The 15,946-nt window shown below is 41.3% G+C and overlaps 3 non-coding genes across 3 annotated transcripts; all 3 read left to right on the top strand.

Moving 5' to 3' along the window:
• The first annotated feature begins 1,891 nt into the window (after positions 1–1,891).
• Positions 1,892–1,963, top strand: trnaa-ugc (transfer RNA alanine (anticodon UGC)). The gene has a single exon. It is a non-coding gene; the product is annotated as a tRNA-Ala (tRNA).
• Positions 1,964–6,377: 4,414 nt separating this feature from the next.
• On the top strand, positions 6,378–6,451 carry trnah-aug (transfer RNA histidin (anticodon AUG)). Its single transcript has one exon. It is a non-coding gene; the product is annotated as a tRNA-His (tRNA).
• A 9,096-nt stretch (positions 6,452–15,547) lies between these two features.
• Positions 15,548–15,619, top strand: trnap-agg (transfer RNA proline (anticodon AGG)). The gene has a single exon. It is a non-coding gene; the product is annotated as a tRNA-Pro (tRNA).
• Positions 15,620–15,946: the final 327 nt, after the last annotated feature.

The following is a 15,946-nucleotide window of genomic DNA, read 5'->3' as shown; positions in this document are numbered from 1 at the left end:
GGATCTTGGAAATCAAATATACGGATGGATTGTTATTCGGTTGTGAGTTTTGAGGGGTGTATTATAAATTGAGTTGGTGAAAAGGCGCTTTATGTTAGTCTGTCGGGAGGCTGCACAAGGTGTTTAGAGGGAGAACTTCTAAAAGACCGGCCCTCTATGTTTAACATCAAGGCAGATTTTTTTTTTCTCAATGGAAATGCTCTTTGGCGCTTTCAGCTTTACGTAGGGAACAACGTCTGCCGAGATCACTTTTGAGCCAGTGCACATGGTAAAGTGCCACCAATTATATTTAATATTGGCTGTGGTAGCGAGCTGCTTTTGTTTGTGAAGCTTTTACTTCTTTAAGCTGAATCATCGGCAGGACTAGCTTATTAAATCTTTGCTCATAGCGCTCCATCAGAAATACCTTGTCCATGTTCAAAAGAGATCAGGGGATTTACTTCATGCTTTCACATAGCATACCTTACACGAAAGATTTAAATGGGGAATTGATTGTGCTTCTTGATGTTGTTCCTGTGGTTGCCTTGGTTACAATGGTGAACGTTCTTCCATGTTCTGCTAGAGTATCCACTGGGTGAGCTTTATCAATTGGCTCGGATAGGTCATCAGTGCTCCGTCTCCAGAAAAATAATCAGCACTGTCTTTTTTCTGTGCACATGACCGTCTTTTAAAACGTGATTATGAAATCACGCGTTCATTGATTTCTCCAAATAACAACAATACATTTTAACCCAGCGGTTAGCATTCCTCCAATCCAATAGTTTTACTCCAAGTAAAAAGCAGCGCAATATATAGAGAGATGATATTCAAAGATTTCAACATTCTTATTGGATTGCCTGTATGCAGATATCGCTCAGAATTGCTAATATGATTTTAATTCAGTTTTTCTCTACTACTTTCAGAGTCTTTTATTGACCTTGCTGAAGCAGAGAAGTGACATAACCACAAATGCGACCAGTTGTGCAGCTGTTTCTGGTTAATAATGATTAATGCGGAAAAAAAACAGCTCCTTGCATTAAGAGCAAGAGCAACCAACGCGCTTGCTTGTTGAGTTGGGTATTTTCCGAGCTACTCTTTTGCTCCCTTTTTGACCAAGACACAGATGTGTGCTGATTGGTTGAGAGTTTGGCGGGCATTGGAGACCCACGTGGTGTTACCACGCCCTGGCAATCCCTGATTGGTTGATGAAGGTGAGATATGAGTCACTTACTCCTGACACTTAGGAATGCAGTCCAGATGTCCATTCGGCACTCCCTAGACAGATAGGTGCCAATGGATGACCATTGATCATGATAGCCAGGCTTAGCTAAGTGCATCTCCGTTTGGGAACTGTCCCTTATCAAAAGAAAACATCTTTAATCAGCCTGCATGAATACTTTCTCTGTGGCTGCACCACAGAGAGGGAGAGTGAGATGGGGCCTCATTTAGGAAAGCACAGCAACGCTTAATTCTGTCTTATTAACAAGCATTGCCGCTAGAGCTGTAAACTTATTTGGCGAGCATGGACCTCTGAGAAGGAGTCTGAATCCATCAAGAAGACAGGAATTCTAATATCGCACTGCCGTCTTGTGTACAAAATATTTGTTCAGCTCTAACGTCTGTGTGCGTTGACAAGGCATCTCAAAAGGACGTATTAAATGAGAAAATGATCCTTTCTGTTACCATTCCTGTGGATGGAGCGTTGTTTCACCCTTTTACGTTCTACAATATTTACAGACAAGGTTTTATCACTGGAGTTGTACAGAACAAGTGTGCATCAGTCCATGAAAATCATCAGTACTGCTGTTTTTCTATGCATAGTTTAATCAAGAGCACTTAAAAGATGCAAAAGATGGATTGTGTTCTGTGAGCACCTGCACATCTCTAAGTCACTTCCACAGCCTTTTATGTGGGGGATGTAGCTCAGTGGTAGAGCATATGCTTTGCATGTATGAGGTCCTGGGTTCAATCCCGGGCATCTCCAAGTGCTTTATGTTACTGTGCTCACATTGCTGTCTTCTGTTGAGTGAGAACTCTTTGCTCGTGCTCATAGAGAGCCAGGTTTACACAATTAAACTCGAAGTGCTACAGTGTTCTCTGCAGTTTTAAATGTACCTCCAAAGCATTTAGTTCTGTTAACTACCAAAGAATGTGAACTAATTTAAAGTCACATTCAGGAAATCCAGAGAACGTCTTCACACTTGTCATGGCTGTTGCAGAAAAACCTCACCCGGGATGTTGAATCTCACCCGGGTTTTCCTGAGAGATCATTCACCGAGCGAGTCCTCCATCTGGATTCCGCACTGAGCTGAAAGCTGCGCGAATTCCTCATTGTGTGTCCTGTACTGTGTAGCACAGTGACAAGAACGCCTTGAGTGTTTTTTTCCGGATGTGAAGGAAAATGCAAAAGAGCATGAAAAGTATTGATGGCATAAAATATCCATGGTACAACTCGAGAAGGAACTGACGGACAAAACAATGCCATTTGATGATTACAAGAGAAACACAACCGTCCGAACATGGGCTTGGATCCTGAATGCTTGCGTTAAAAGACAAAGCAAAGGATATAACCTGTAAATGTCTTCATGTCTTACAGTTTATGAAATAACACAATTGCTTCCTTTCTTAATAATTTCTTACTATTGATAGATGGTTTTTTGAATTTTAACAGAATCACAATTACAGACATTTGGGGTTAAACTGTTATTCACATACTCTAACGAAGAGAAACGTTAGTGTCTTCCGGTTTGTGAGCCCATTTCTCAAAAAATAAAAAAATAAGTTATAAATATTGAATTGTTCTATTTTGTAGGCTTGCATAGTCATTCATATTTCAGTTAAACATTTTCTTCTGTAGTAATTTCATTTGATATTATATTAATCCTGATTTACAATTTTTGGACATGGTTCATCTTAAATAATTTGTTATTAGTTTCAGTTTTGGAAAATCGCGCCCAGAAGCTACTAAAACTGGTTATGTTTGCATAATGTGTAATGTAATAGTAGCATTTTGGGTGGGAAAACAAAAGGCATTTCTTGGTATGAATCCCAACACTTCATAAGCGGCGTTCGAGGATTTCTCGCTTCAGATAAAGCTGTCAATACATCATAGATTTTTACTCAATCAATATCAGCAGTGTTATCGCTACCGAACACTAAATATAGATCCTGGCAATACTTCGTGAGATCTTCGTAAGAAAATCCAAAAAAGGACAGAAGCAATCAACGTTTCTTTTGGATCGAGAAGAGGATAATTATGAGACTCAAAATATGCCTGTCTTTTCTTTTTTCGAGGACAAATGGATTATTGAGGTGTAAAGTTGGGTTCAAAACCAAAGTCATCTGCTATTGCTGCTGTTTCTTTGATAGTTTCTTCAAATCCTTCAATTGATCATTGATATCGAGGAATAATATTATACAAATTGTGGTTTTCTGTTAATTGCCAATTTTATTGTTACATCTTCGTTTACAGATGTCTTCCATGTATCACAAGGTATAATAGTCGCCGTGTGTCCTCAGCTAAAATGTTTTAAAAAGTAAGACAAAAGTACAATATGCTTAACAACATTTATGGTTATATCTATATTAAAATGAAGGTAAATATACCAAGATATTAAAAAACAATTGTACAGTCCTAACCTAATAATGCTTGTGAAGTTTTCCAATAAATCTGAACTGTAATTTTGAAATATTATTGCTGAGAATGCAAAGAGAATACAAAGATCAAATTCAATGAGTGAAAATACAAAAGTAGTTCACTAAACTGAGTTTCTTCCCTGAAATGATTTGATTTGCTTGCGAAGCACTAAGCAGCTTTGAACAGATCGCGGGAATCAAATATACAGATGGGTTCAGAGTGTGCTTTCCAACTTTTGTGTAACATTTTCCTTTGATAGGGCAGAGTTGTCTTCACAATCTGGGTTACATAAAAAGGAGTGACGTCAGTACAAAACAGCTTTCCTTCTTGGGGAACAACGGTTGTGTTCCATATTTCTAACTCTTTTGGTTTCAAGATCTCAATTTAGTGTGAAACATAAAAGCCAGCTGGATAAATCTCTTACACGTCATTTACAATGGTCTTTCAACTAATAGCCCGTGCAGGGCTCAAACCTCAGCTAATGGTACAAGTTGCGTAAGGCTCTGCAACATGCAGGTAAGAAACTAACCTGTGCTTCTTCATTTTATACACAGTGAGCTATATTTGCGAGCCTACTACCCGCTGCGGGCTCCGTATTTAATTGTGGTACAAGACCGGCTGTGGAGATGAAGTGAGACTGGTGTGTACATTAAAAGGCTCATAGTGTCCCTGAGAGGGCTCAAACCACCACCCTTTTGGTTAACAACCGAGCCACAAAAACCCATGTACAGCTTAACACTTCTCAGTCTCGGTGAAAGTTATACACTCCGTAAAATTTCCGGAGGTTAATTTGTTTTTAAAGGAAAATCACCAACAGCGGCCGAGATCTACTGGAGTTTTTCATTCTATACTGCGATTTCTGTAGGGTACCCTGTGAAAATACGAAATTTGACGAGAAGGGATGGACATATAAGGTCAGAAGGCTTGGGGAATTGAACTTTAAGGTGAAGACTGCGGGTTCAGCAGCAGCAGAACCTGATCAGTGTCAGTTGACTCCGATATACTTTGAAAAATAACTTCGGGATTTAGAGTCAGACGTGCTACCGTTGCACCATGGGGTATTTGATTTAAAAAAAATAGAAAAACAGTCAGTGTTCCTGGATCTGTTATCGAGAACAACACCTGCACAAGAGCTGCGCAGGAAGAATAAAATGTGGTCTGGGAAGAAGAGACTCTCTTCGGAAGAGCGGCGCGCTTCACAGGAGAATTTTTTGTGAAGCTGATTTGTCTCCTTTGGGGATTTCAAAATTGCTGATATCTGTGGCGCAAAGGTAGCATGTCTGACTCCCCATTAGAAGGCTGCGTGTTCAAATCGCGTCGAGGTCTGCTATTAGTTTATCAGGTTCTGTTGGTCCTGAACACGGAATTCACACCATGTAGTTGAGTTCTATCTGTACACCACATAGATAATCTAAACACAATAGAACCCTACAGGACACGCAGTTAGGGTCTCACACAGCGAATACCCTTGAACACAAGAGAGAAGGCACAGTTCAAATCTGCGAAACATCACCTCTGTCTTTAGAGACAGCTACATCAGAGAATGGAATCCCGGAAGTTTAAAATAACTTCTTTTAATACAGGTTCAAGCAAACCTGAAAGTTAGGGAGTTTCCGGACACTTTTGTTTTATTAAAAAGTGTCTGAAGCCTGAAAATGTAATTTGAAAAAAAACCCGCTATTGGACAATAGCAGGTACTTTTTGTAACGATTTGCTATTTCATGCTGGAAAACAAAGGAAACAGACCCAATGTTTGCTTTCAGGTGCGGTTCATTACATAAAAGATATTACTGAGGAGCTCGAATAAAATTTAAACGAGCCAGGTAGAAGTCGAACCTACAATCTTACGATCCGAAATCAGATGCGTTATTTATTAAACCGCTGGCATTTCACATAACCTGAATTCCCTCATAGTGTGCTCAGCGTCGCTACTAGTAATCCACCGCCACGTCTAAAATTTCGATTCCGATTCCGAAATTCCGATTGATTGAGAATTCAAAGAAAGACTGTTTTCTTCCACAACACCGTATAATTATCACATCCCCCAGACTCTCCAACTTCTCCAGACCTTGCTGGGTGAGCATTTGCTCCGATAAATTAGGTCACGTATCATGTTAAATCACTTCTTCTCAACACAACATTTCCTGGTGCACATTTTCTCTATGAAAAAAATACATTTTTCCCTTGCACGATTTTTCGTTTTTTATCAAAACGTACAGCAAGAAAAAAGAAGAAGAAATAGTGTCGCAAAAGAACTCTGTCGCCCTTGGGAGATGTCAAACGCATTGGACATGAAAAATGCCCAATAAAAGCCATTTCTTTTCGTTTCTCAGTGTCGGGGCTGCTACTGTATGTAAAAGAGGCAATTTTCTCTGAGAGCAGTTTCAGCGCTTTCTGAACGCAGATGTCTCAGAGCGGTGTGTCCAAGTAGCTGTTAAAGGTGATGGTTATCTTGTCACCATAGCTTCGTTGGTTAAAGCACCTTTCTATTAAACAAAAGAACCTATGTTCAAATCCCAGCCGTGTATTTCTTCCTATCTTGTAGTATAGATCTTACCATTTTGGGCACTCACAAAGGGCTTGATTTCGTTAAATGCATGTGTTCATTTCCTTTCTGGAAAACTTGTTTTTTGATGAAATTCACACAGCTTGCGAAACATGAAATTCAGTTCTTGGTTATCAGTGCAGAAGAAATATTACCGGCTGGCAAAAAGAACGGTAAGAGATTTTTTTTTGATTCGAGAAAAGACTCCACCAGTCAGTCTCTGTGGTGCAATCGGTTAGCGCGTTCGGCTATGAACCGTAAGGTTGGTGGTTCAAGTCCACCCAGGGACGTGTTTTTTTTTTGCGATGTAAACATTGTTTTTGCATAGGTCGATTGGATTTCTCAGCTAAACCATAGCCATTTTAATATTTGTAGGAGATGCGACTGTTCAACACGTGTCAAAAATGTCCAATAATGCCCAACATCGCAACTCCCCAGAAAACCATATTCACCCAAGGAAAATGATCGTCTAATCGTCATTTATACTCCCCTCACATCCTCTGCTGAAATATTTTAAAAATACAACGCAGATTTGTTTGAGAGCTTGACAAGCATTGTTTTGTTAGCACTGTGCATCTGGATTTTGATATTTTGACATATTTACCCTAATTTTAAACTGTAAATACTGTACAATCTGTTGTAATTGTGTTGTAATATTAAAATATGTTAGCTGAGGATGCAAAGGGGTGAAAGGGAAAGGTCAGAGGGTATAGTAACAACAAGGTTAGGATTGGTGGAGGTGGTAGGGGTGTTGATGGTTTTTCTCTGTAGAGGATGATTGAGTTTTTTATCCTTCTCTGAAGTGAGAAACTGGAAGAGTTGGGAGTTGAGAGATCTGATGAGGTTAGTTATAGAAGGAAGTTGATGTGGAGCTGTTAGCCGTAAGAATTCCTTAATGTCTTTGATGTTGTCATCAAAGATAAACTGCAGTCAGCAAAGATAAAAAGAAAATGATCTTTGCATACTGCCTTGTCTTTCTCACACCTGAAGAAGGCTCCACGGCCAACACGTTGTGTTTCCTTTCTTCTCTTTTCAGCATGGAATAACCCTTTACTTGTTCCTTTGCAGCCTACGCATGCTGACGCAGCTACTCACCTGATATTTAAATTTCCTATAATCACAAATATGAATGTCTACTGTGGGTATTTTTTCCATGATTATTTATTCTGTCATTGAAGCATATTTTATGTCATACCGAAGTGTCATAATCACTGAATTTTTTTTTTCATTTAGAAAGTAAGAAAATGATAAATCACTATGAATTGCATTAAGCCTGTTCTGATCTAGATTGTCTATATACTTTAACATGCCATGTTCACAATGTCACAACTCAGAAATGCAACAGTGAAGTGTTGTAATTACCAATGTACATAGTGTCGGAACATTGAGATGTTTTGATAATGAGGAAGGAGGGACATGCCATGTTCACAGGGTCATATTTAAAAAAATGGCACAGTAAAATTTCCTAAAGTTCAGGATTTTGATAGTCTGTTCCATTGTCTCTCACACCTCAGTGTCAGAATTTTTAGATGTTTTTATAACCAGGGGGTAGGTTTATAGCAAGAAGCAGAAAGTGCCATCACCCGTTGCTCATCCTCGGTTAACCATATATTCTCATATGCCATGTTCTAGACGTCCCATTTATATTAAAAAGTTCTTGTAAAATGCAAGATTTTAAGACTTTTTATGGTCAGAAGGCAAGGTCGTGGTAAATATGCAGAAAGTGCCTGTGAACTTCTGTTTTGTCTTATTTACTTATTGTGTTTGTGTTACTGTGAGTTTTGAAAATTGGTTTACAATTTTCTGAAATGTGTTTCACACAAAAATGTTATTTGGATAGTCACTACTTACATATTCCCATTTACTGAGGATAAATACAGTAATCCATCCCGATTAGTACTTTTAAAAATTACTGTAAAGAGCCATCTACAGGCGAAAGGCGGCATAACATCACAGCAGCAGCATTTAAGGCAGAAGAAGAAGCTGGCGAATAAGAAGCCAGCTTCAGCCTCGTTAATGCAATACCATTGGGTGAAGTGGAAAAATATTTCTTGCTCTGAATCCTAACATTTTTATAGGAGGTGTTCTAGTACTTCTTGCCTCAGATAAAATTGCCAATACACTTATTTCTACTCCATCAATAGCAGCAGCGTTATCGGTACTGAGTCCTAAATGTACGTCCTGTCATCATATAAAATGTCAAAAGTTTCAACTGCATTCAACTGATCAAAGTTCTCTTCGATGACAGTTATAATTTTATCTAAAATACATCCGAAACAAATTTGCACTGTTTTTTTTATCCAGAAGAGCATCATCATGAGACTCAAAACATACCTGTTTTTTCTTCTTTCCAGGAGGAAGGATTGTTCAGATGCAAACATTGGTCCAAAATCAATGTACTCTCCTATCGCTGTTGCTTCTTTAAATCCTTCATTTGAACGTCGATATTGAGGGATGATATCGTACAAATTGTGGTTTTCTTTTAAAGCAAATTATATTAAAGTATGAGCCTCTGTTATACTGTAGTTGTCTTGGAAGTTTCGAAAGGTATAATATACCCCCTTGTGCCCTCAGCTAAAATATGATAAAATACAACAAAATTTATTTACATAGAACAGCACTTATGGTTACATGTATATTAAAATTAAGATAAATATACAAAAGTATTAAAATACAAATGTACAGTCCTAACATAATCATGCTGTCCAACTGTCTTTTTTGCTTGTCAAGTTCTCCAACAAATCTGTGTCGTAATTTTAAATATTCTAACTAAGGATGCATCAAGAGCATAAATGAATTCTTCTGCCAGCCGTTCAGTCCTTGGCTGAATATGATGTCCTTGAATGTTGGTCATTATTGGCCATTCCCAGTGATATTGACTTACATACTTAATTGTTTAACAAAAACATTCACATGTCTTGCAAATATCAAGTGGGTTAAGGTTTTGCTAAGAAATCCGAATAAGTAGAGATGAGGTTTACATTGCAATAATGAGAAGTGCATTTCTGGGTGGGCTCAAACCACTAACCTTTCAATTAACAGAGACTCACATGTGTCCCTTTTCTCCATTTGCAAGCTTAAAAAAAGAAAATAATGCTTTTTTCTTACCAGCCTGCGATATACAAGGCAAGATTTGTATTTCATCTTTCACAAGCTGTATGAATTTCATGAAAAGCAAGTTGTTCCAGAAAGAAAATGAAAACTTGCGTTAAACAAAATCAAGCTGTACGTAATCATCCATAGTGATTCATTTTGTAAGACAAGCACTGCTGGGATTTGAACTCAGCATCTCCTGTTTTAAGAGGAAAGCATGTTAACCAAATCAGCCAAAGTGCCATCAATGGATCAACACCATGTCTGAGTCAGTGATTGCAGCTGACAGTCACTGGAGGACAGTTCATCGTTCAACAAGTCAGCCTGCATAATGAGGGGGAAGAGACTGACTTCTGTGATGCAGTATCGACAAATACTAACCTTCTGTCCAACTGTTCTCTGCTGCATTCTGGATTAGCAGGTAAATATTGGTTTCCATGAATGTGTAGGGGTTTTGTGTATTTACTGGGACAATTATTAATTGTAGCAGTAAGTCACAAAATGATTCTTTGATGGCTATTAGAAAACCGACCTTGTGAGTTAACTCATTAACGCACACACACAGATACTAATACACTTATTAATACATAAAATGTGCATATAAACATAACAGATCTTAAGAGTGTGGGTTAGCAGAATACAAAAGGTATATATTAAATCATGAAGAGTTCCAAACCAAGAGGGACATACATTCAGTATACCATTCATTTAGACTGTTTCGTAAATGAACTGGGATTACAACTTCTACACTAGATACTCAAAAGCAAGTACATCACTCATAGGTATTAGATTGATATCAATTGTGGTTGAGGTAACAATTGAATTCTCGAACTGTAATGCAGAATGTTGAATACTCATCCGATCTGTGTGGATTCAGATCTCCCGCGGACACAAAGAAGTAGTGGCAGGCTGTTGCTGTGTGCAATCGGCACTCTCTGGCTCGGTGCCAGGCAGTGGCCGGTGCGGCTGGCGAGAAGGAGAGGAGGGAGAGATTCCTGCTGCGATGCGCTGCTGATGCTCTTTGAAGACCGGCTAGTTAGTGTTGGCTGAAACTAGCAGAGCTTGTGCATATGGAAAGTGACTGCGGGTCCAAGCCAGTCACACTCTTTAGATGGGAAGAAGACCAGTTCGTTCCCGATGTAGCGCTAGCCCTGAATCCTGAGATTCAGCTGTCGACAGTTCCGACCGTAGTTCACTCGTTGATCAGGCGAGCTTTGGCGGTGGAGTACCGGTGGTTCACGAGGCTGTCAGCTGGGCTAACCTTGGGCAGATCTTTTTGTTAGGGGCACCTTCTGGGCATTGTGCTGCCTGTTTTATCTGGAGGAACTACGGTAGTTCAGTGGCTTAAAGTTCCGCGGGCATTCGAGACCCACGTGGGGTTACCCTGCCCTACCAGTTCCTGATTGGCTGATTGAGGTGGAGGATGAGTAACAGTGACCTCTGACCTTAGGGTTGTAAACCTTGGGATGAGCCTCTCCCATGGAATCTCCCAGACAGTAAGGCGCCAGAGATGACCATTTATTAGGGTGGCTGGTGAATCTCAGCCTTGGGAGCTGTTCCTTATCAGGAAACTCTATCAGCTAGCAAAACACCTTAAATGTGAACCAGATGGAATGGCCTCTCTGTATCCAGCTGCACTGAGATGAGGGAGAGAGGGACTGGCAAGGGAGCAGCAAACTTAATTCCTGTATTTTAAATACGCCTTGCCGCTACATAAGTGTCCTTAGAAGAAAAATATCTTCTATGATAGTGGTACAGTCCATCAAACCCCTCCTATAGCCTTTCAAAGAGAAAAAAAAAAAACTGACAACAAAGTATGTCTATGTGTGGTAATCAACCAGGTCTTACAAACATTCTTAAACCCTTCCACCTCCTTTCACTGCAAATGATTTGTACATGTTAGAAGGTTAATTTTGGCTTCTGATATTATGGTGGATTAAGAGTCCTGAAATCTTTGTAGAAGTACAAAGATGAAAGAAAGGGCAGTGTAATCATGGCCAAGAAAAGGCAAATGTTGGACTATCTGCTTGGATTGAATGGAGCAAAACGCAGGCAACTCCTTGAGCAGAACCTGCTTCACCCTTCAGACTGGGGTTTCTGAAGATCTGTACATTTGAACTTTCAAAGTGACTAAAGTAAAGGAGTTTTCCCTTTTTACCACATAATTCCCACAGATCAACACTAACAGAGAGCCTAATTCCAGCCAGGATTCAATCACTGTCTCTCAGGCATCCCAGCAGTGGATTTCATGACTTCAGAAAGCCATCTTCACTAGTGGAGAACTCAATGCTCTGAGGTTTACTGGCAGAGTCTCACACTGGGTAATGTTAGATGTTGATAAATAATGTCCTATGGAATTCTACTGTTGATAAACTCTACTATGGAACTGCGATGTGTCTTGAAAAAAATCTTCTATGATAGTGGTACAGTCCAGCACAGCCTTTAGAAGAGAAAAAAAACAAGGTAAGTCTGTGGTGTAATCAACTAGGTCTTGCAAACATACTTAACCTCTTCCAGCTACCAACATTACAAATGCTGTTTACACATTAGATGGTTATTTTTGGCTTCTGATATTATGGTGGATAAAGAGCCCTGGAATCTTTGTAGAAGGACAAAAGATGGAAAGAAAGGGCAGTGTAACCATGGCCAAGAGAAGGGAAATGTTGGAGAGATCTTTTTTCATTCACTTTTTATCATTGTTTTTCCAGCCCAACAAAGATCAACATATATGAGCAGGCGTCCTGTGCCAAATCCAATCTGCCTTCCTTCCAAGCATAAAGGAATGTGAGTGAATTAAATATTGACATATGAAAATACACAAAAATATGCAATCACACTGTAGTGTGCTCTCTGAAGGCACCAGTTCTGTAGGGTTTGGGCATTTACTGGGACAATTATTAATTGTAGCAGTAAATCACAAAATTGATTCTTTTGATGGCTTTAGAATCCAACCATGCGACATAACTCGAACAACGCACACACACAGGTACTAATACACGAGGATACATTTATTAATACATAGAATATGCATATAAACCTAACAGATCTTATCGAGAGGGTTATCAGAATACAAAAGGTATATATTCAGTCAGATACAAAGTGTTACACATATCAAAAGGACATACGTTCAATATATCATTCATTTAGACCGTTTCGTAAATGAACTTGGTTATAACTTCTATATTAGATTCTCAAAACAAGTACATAACTCTTAGGAATTAAAGTGATATCAACTGGTTGGGATAACAATTGAATTCTCTAGCTGTAATGCAGTGAAGTTGAATACTCATCCAATCTCTGGGGATTCAGATCTCCTGCAGACTCAAAGAAACAGTTGCAGGCTGTTGCTGTCCAATCCGCGCTCTCTGGCTCGGTGCCAGGCTGTGCTGTGCGGCTTGTGACGGTGTGGTGCTGATGCTCACTGACCGGCTGGTTAGTGTTGGCTTTAACTAGCAAAGTTTGCGCACAGGAGAAAAGATGACTGTGGGTCCCAGCAAGTCAGGAAAAAGACCGGTTCGTTCCTGATGAAGCGCTAGTTCTGAATAGTGATTCAGCTGTCCACAGTTCCGACCTGTTCACGAGGCCTGCTGCTGGTGCTAACCTCGGGTGGATCCTCTGGTTACTCTCTGGCAACCTCCGCTCTAGACTCTTAGAACAAAGGAAAGTTCTGGCACTCGGACACACTGGCCGTTCCGTGGTTGTCCGGGCTGAGTCTCAAGATGGTCAGGAGGTGCGCTGTGAGAATGTCCTGCCCTTGGGAGCCTTCTGCTCCTGGGCCGTCCTGCCCTGGAATTCTCCTTTGAATTCCCTTTAGAAAAGTCCACAGAATTCTCCTGAATCTTACTACAGGCTCTCTGTGTTGCCTGTTTTTACCTGGAGGAACTCCAGCTCGTTGATTGGCTGAACGTTCCATGGGCATCAGAGTCCCACGTGGGTTACTTGGCCCTACCAGTCCCTGATTGGTTGATCAAGGTGAGATATGAGTCATTTACTCCTGACACCTAGGAATGCAGTCCATCTGGCACTCCCTAGACAGATAGGCGCCAATGGATGACCATTGATCATGATAGCCAGGCTTAGCTAAGTGCATCCCCCTTTGGGAGCTGTCCCTTATCAAAGGAAACCTTAAATCAGCCTGCATGAATAGTTTCTCTGTGGCTGCACCACAGAGATGAACAGAGATGGGGCCTCATTTGGGAAGGCTCAGAACACTTAATTCTTTCTTATTAATAAGCCTCGCCGCTACAACACATATGCAGTTTGAGCAAACATAAGACAATAACCAAGTACCACAAACTACCAGGCATCTAGTATCATTAGCAGTTCAGGTGGGGAGCTGCGTCACCATGTGTAGGCTGCAAAGGAACAAGTAATAGGTCTATTCCATGCTTAAAAGAAAAGAAAGAAAACACAACATTTCAGCCGTGGAGCCCTCACACCTGAAGAAGGCTCCACGGCTGAAACGTTGTGTTTTCTTTCTTCTCTTTTCATCTAGTGTCATTAGCCTTTTAACAGTTCCTGTCAAAATAAAATAGAAATGGAAAACATTCTAGAGAGAGTTTGAAATACCAAGGTACAATTTAAAACATATCTCTTCCACTACAACCACAATATTTTGGAGAGATCGTTGAACCTCACTGTTCTGACATGTCCGTTAGCCTACGTCCTGCTTCAGCAATGAATGTGGCGGGGCATATTCTGAGGGAGATGAGGTCAATCAGGTGGCAGGAAAACCACGCTATGCTTTTTGCTTTTTTTGAGATCCTGAAAAGGACAGAGGGGCCATGTATATGTGTGCAGCTGGATATGTAATTGCAGGTGGTGTAGCAAATTCTGCTGAAGCCCCACTGCCTGGTGTGGACGGTAGCTGTGCATGTTGCAGCAGAATTGTGCATGTGAGATCAAGGGGGCATGTCATGTGTTTCAGCACTTCACTCCCTTCAGTAGCACATGATTCCCTGAGTTCTTTGGATGACCTGTGGACCGATCTTTCACGATGAAGAATTCCTTAAGAAGAATAGATCTCAGCCCACCATCCCAATGCCTCCGTCTCAAAACACCAACCTCCCACTGCACTTAGTCTGCAAGGCAGTCCTTTCAAGTGTGATGACGACGCTGGGACCTTCGTTGCCTATTGTACGAGCTGAACTTTTGTGCTCATCAATTCAACGCTCTTTCCATCAACTCATCTTGTCTTTTGACGCTTCGTGTTTTGTGCTCCTTTGACTATCGGCATATCGGGTGACTGCAAACACTGAAGTTCTTGCTTACGGAGTGTGGAACATTGTTTTCAAGTGATCGCTGTTCTGTCATGCTGACGCCGAGTGAATCTTTCTTTGGCAACATGGGCAGGCCGACAGCAGCGCGAGCGAAAGTAATGGCAAATTTCTTGACTTATTTCTGAATGTGAATGTTCTTTAGGAAAGGGATGCGGCGTTGCTTCTCGCCCGTGTAAAGGTCACGCATTCCAGACGTGGTTATGAGTGAACAGTTGGCACAAGAGTCTGAAAAGAGCAAGAGAGGAAGCAACCCTGCCCCATGTGAGGAACAAACTCACGACCTTCAGATTATGAGATTGACACACTACCTACTACGCCAATGAGGCCGGCTGCAGTGCATGTGTCGGAAAGTTTGCCTCACGTGAATTTCAGTCACCTATACACTAATCTTGCGACGCCCTCTGCTGGATGTTGCATTTGCCTTTTGATCTCACCGATACTTTTTTGGTCTGTTTCTGTTGCGAGTCCGTCTTTCAGATCTCACCTAGCACAAGTCTCTCTGGCTGAAGTGGCCTCTCTGCTTCAGCATCGTGCCCTCACTCAGCCATTAAAAATGTCACTCGGACTTCTGACATGCTGACATGAAATGTCAAGAGAGAGTGGCGGAGACGCTTAAGCCAGAGAGAAGATGAAAAGGGGGCGTGGCTGCGAAATGCTTGACAGCTGCACGATGCTCTCCATGAAAGGCATGACCACAGGCTAAAAGACACCTTTCAGCACATCAAGCTCTAAGCACACACCTAGAGAACGCAGGAATTGATGCTGCTACTTCCCACATGCAAGGCAAGCGCTGTACCATACAAGCCAAACCCGCTTGCTGGGGCTTATGCCTCGGCGTCACCTAGTGCCACTTGTTCCCCTCTTACCAGGCAAAGTTCACTGCCCTTCGTCTGCAAGGCAGCCGTGTAATTGCGGCTTTCTTGACTTATTGATGAAGGTCTGACTGGACGAGCGAATGACGCCTCTCCCCCATCCTCAAGCTCACTGACAGATTGAAATAGCCAATGTTGCCGTGGCTCGTTGGTCTAGTGGTATGATTCTCGCTTAGGGTGCGAGAGGTCCCGGGTTCAACTCCCGGACGAGCCCTCGTGTGCTCTTTTCCTCCTCTTCCACAAGACTGGGAACTGATATCCACATCACTTCGCAGCGTCTGCTTATGGCAAACGATGGAATGTGACTAATGACTGAACGAGCCTGGCGAATTCTCATCACGTGGCACAATGAGAGCGTGCAGTCAGCTCTCCAAGGCGGCAACCTCATTGCTCGTTCAAAAGAACACGTACTGAAAACTCATCACCACTATGTCGTAGATGAGCACCGCGATCGCTTGTTGTCATGCGTCCTTACTTGGGAAATGCAAAAGCAAAAACTGCCCTCTCTCAGCCACCGAAACGTGTGCGGCTCGCCTTGCGC

Source organism: Atractosteus spatula (genome assembly GCF_055471065.1).
Source record: "Atractosteus spatula isolate fAtrSpa1 chromosome 10 unlocalized genomic scaffold, fAtrSpa1.hap1 SUPER_10_unloc_5, whole genome shotgun sequence".
Classification (NCBI taxonomy): Eukaryota; Metazoa; Chordata; class Actinopteri; order Semionotiformes; family Lepisosteidae; genus Atractosteus; species Atractosteus spatula.
Note: the sequence above shows the minus strand (reverse complement) of the source record. Positions and strands in the feature narration are given on the sequence as shown.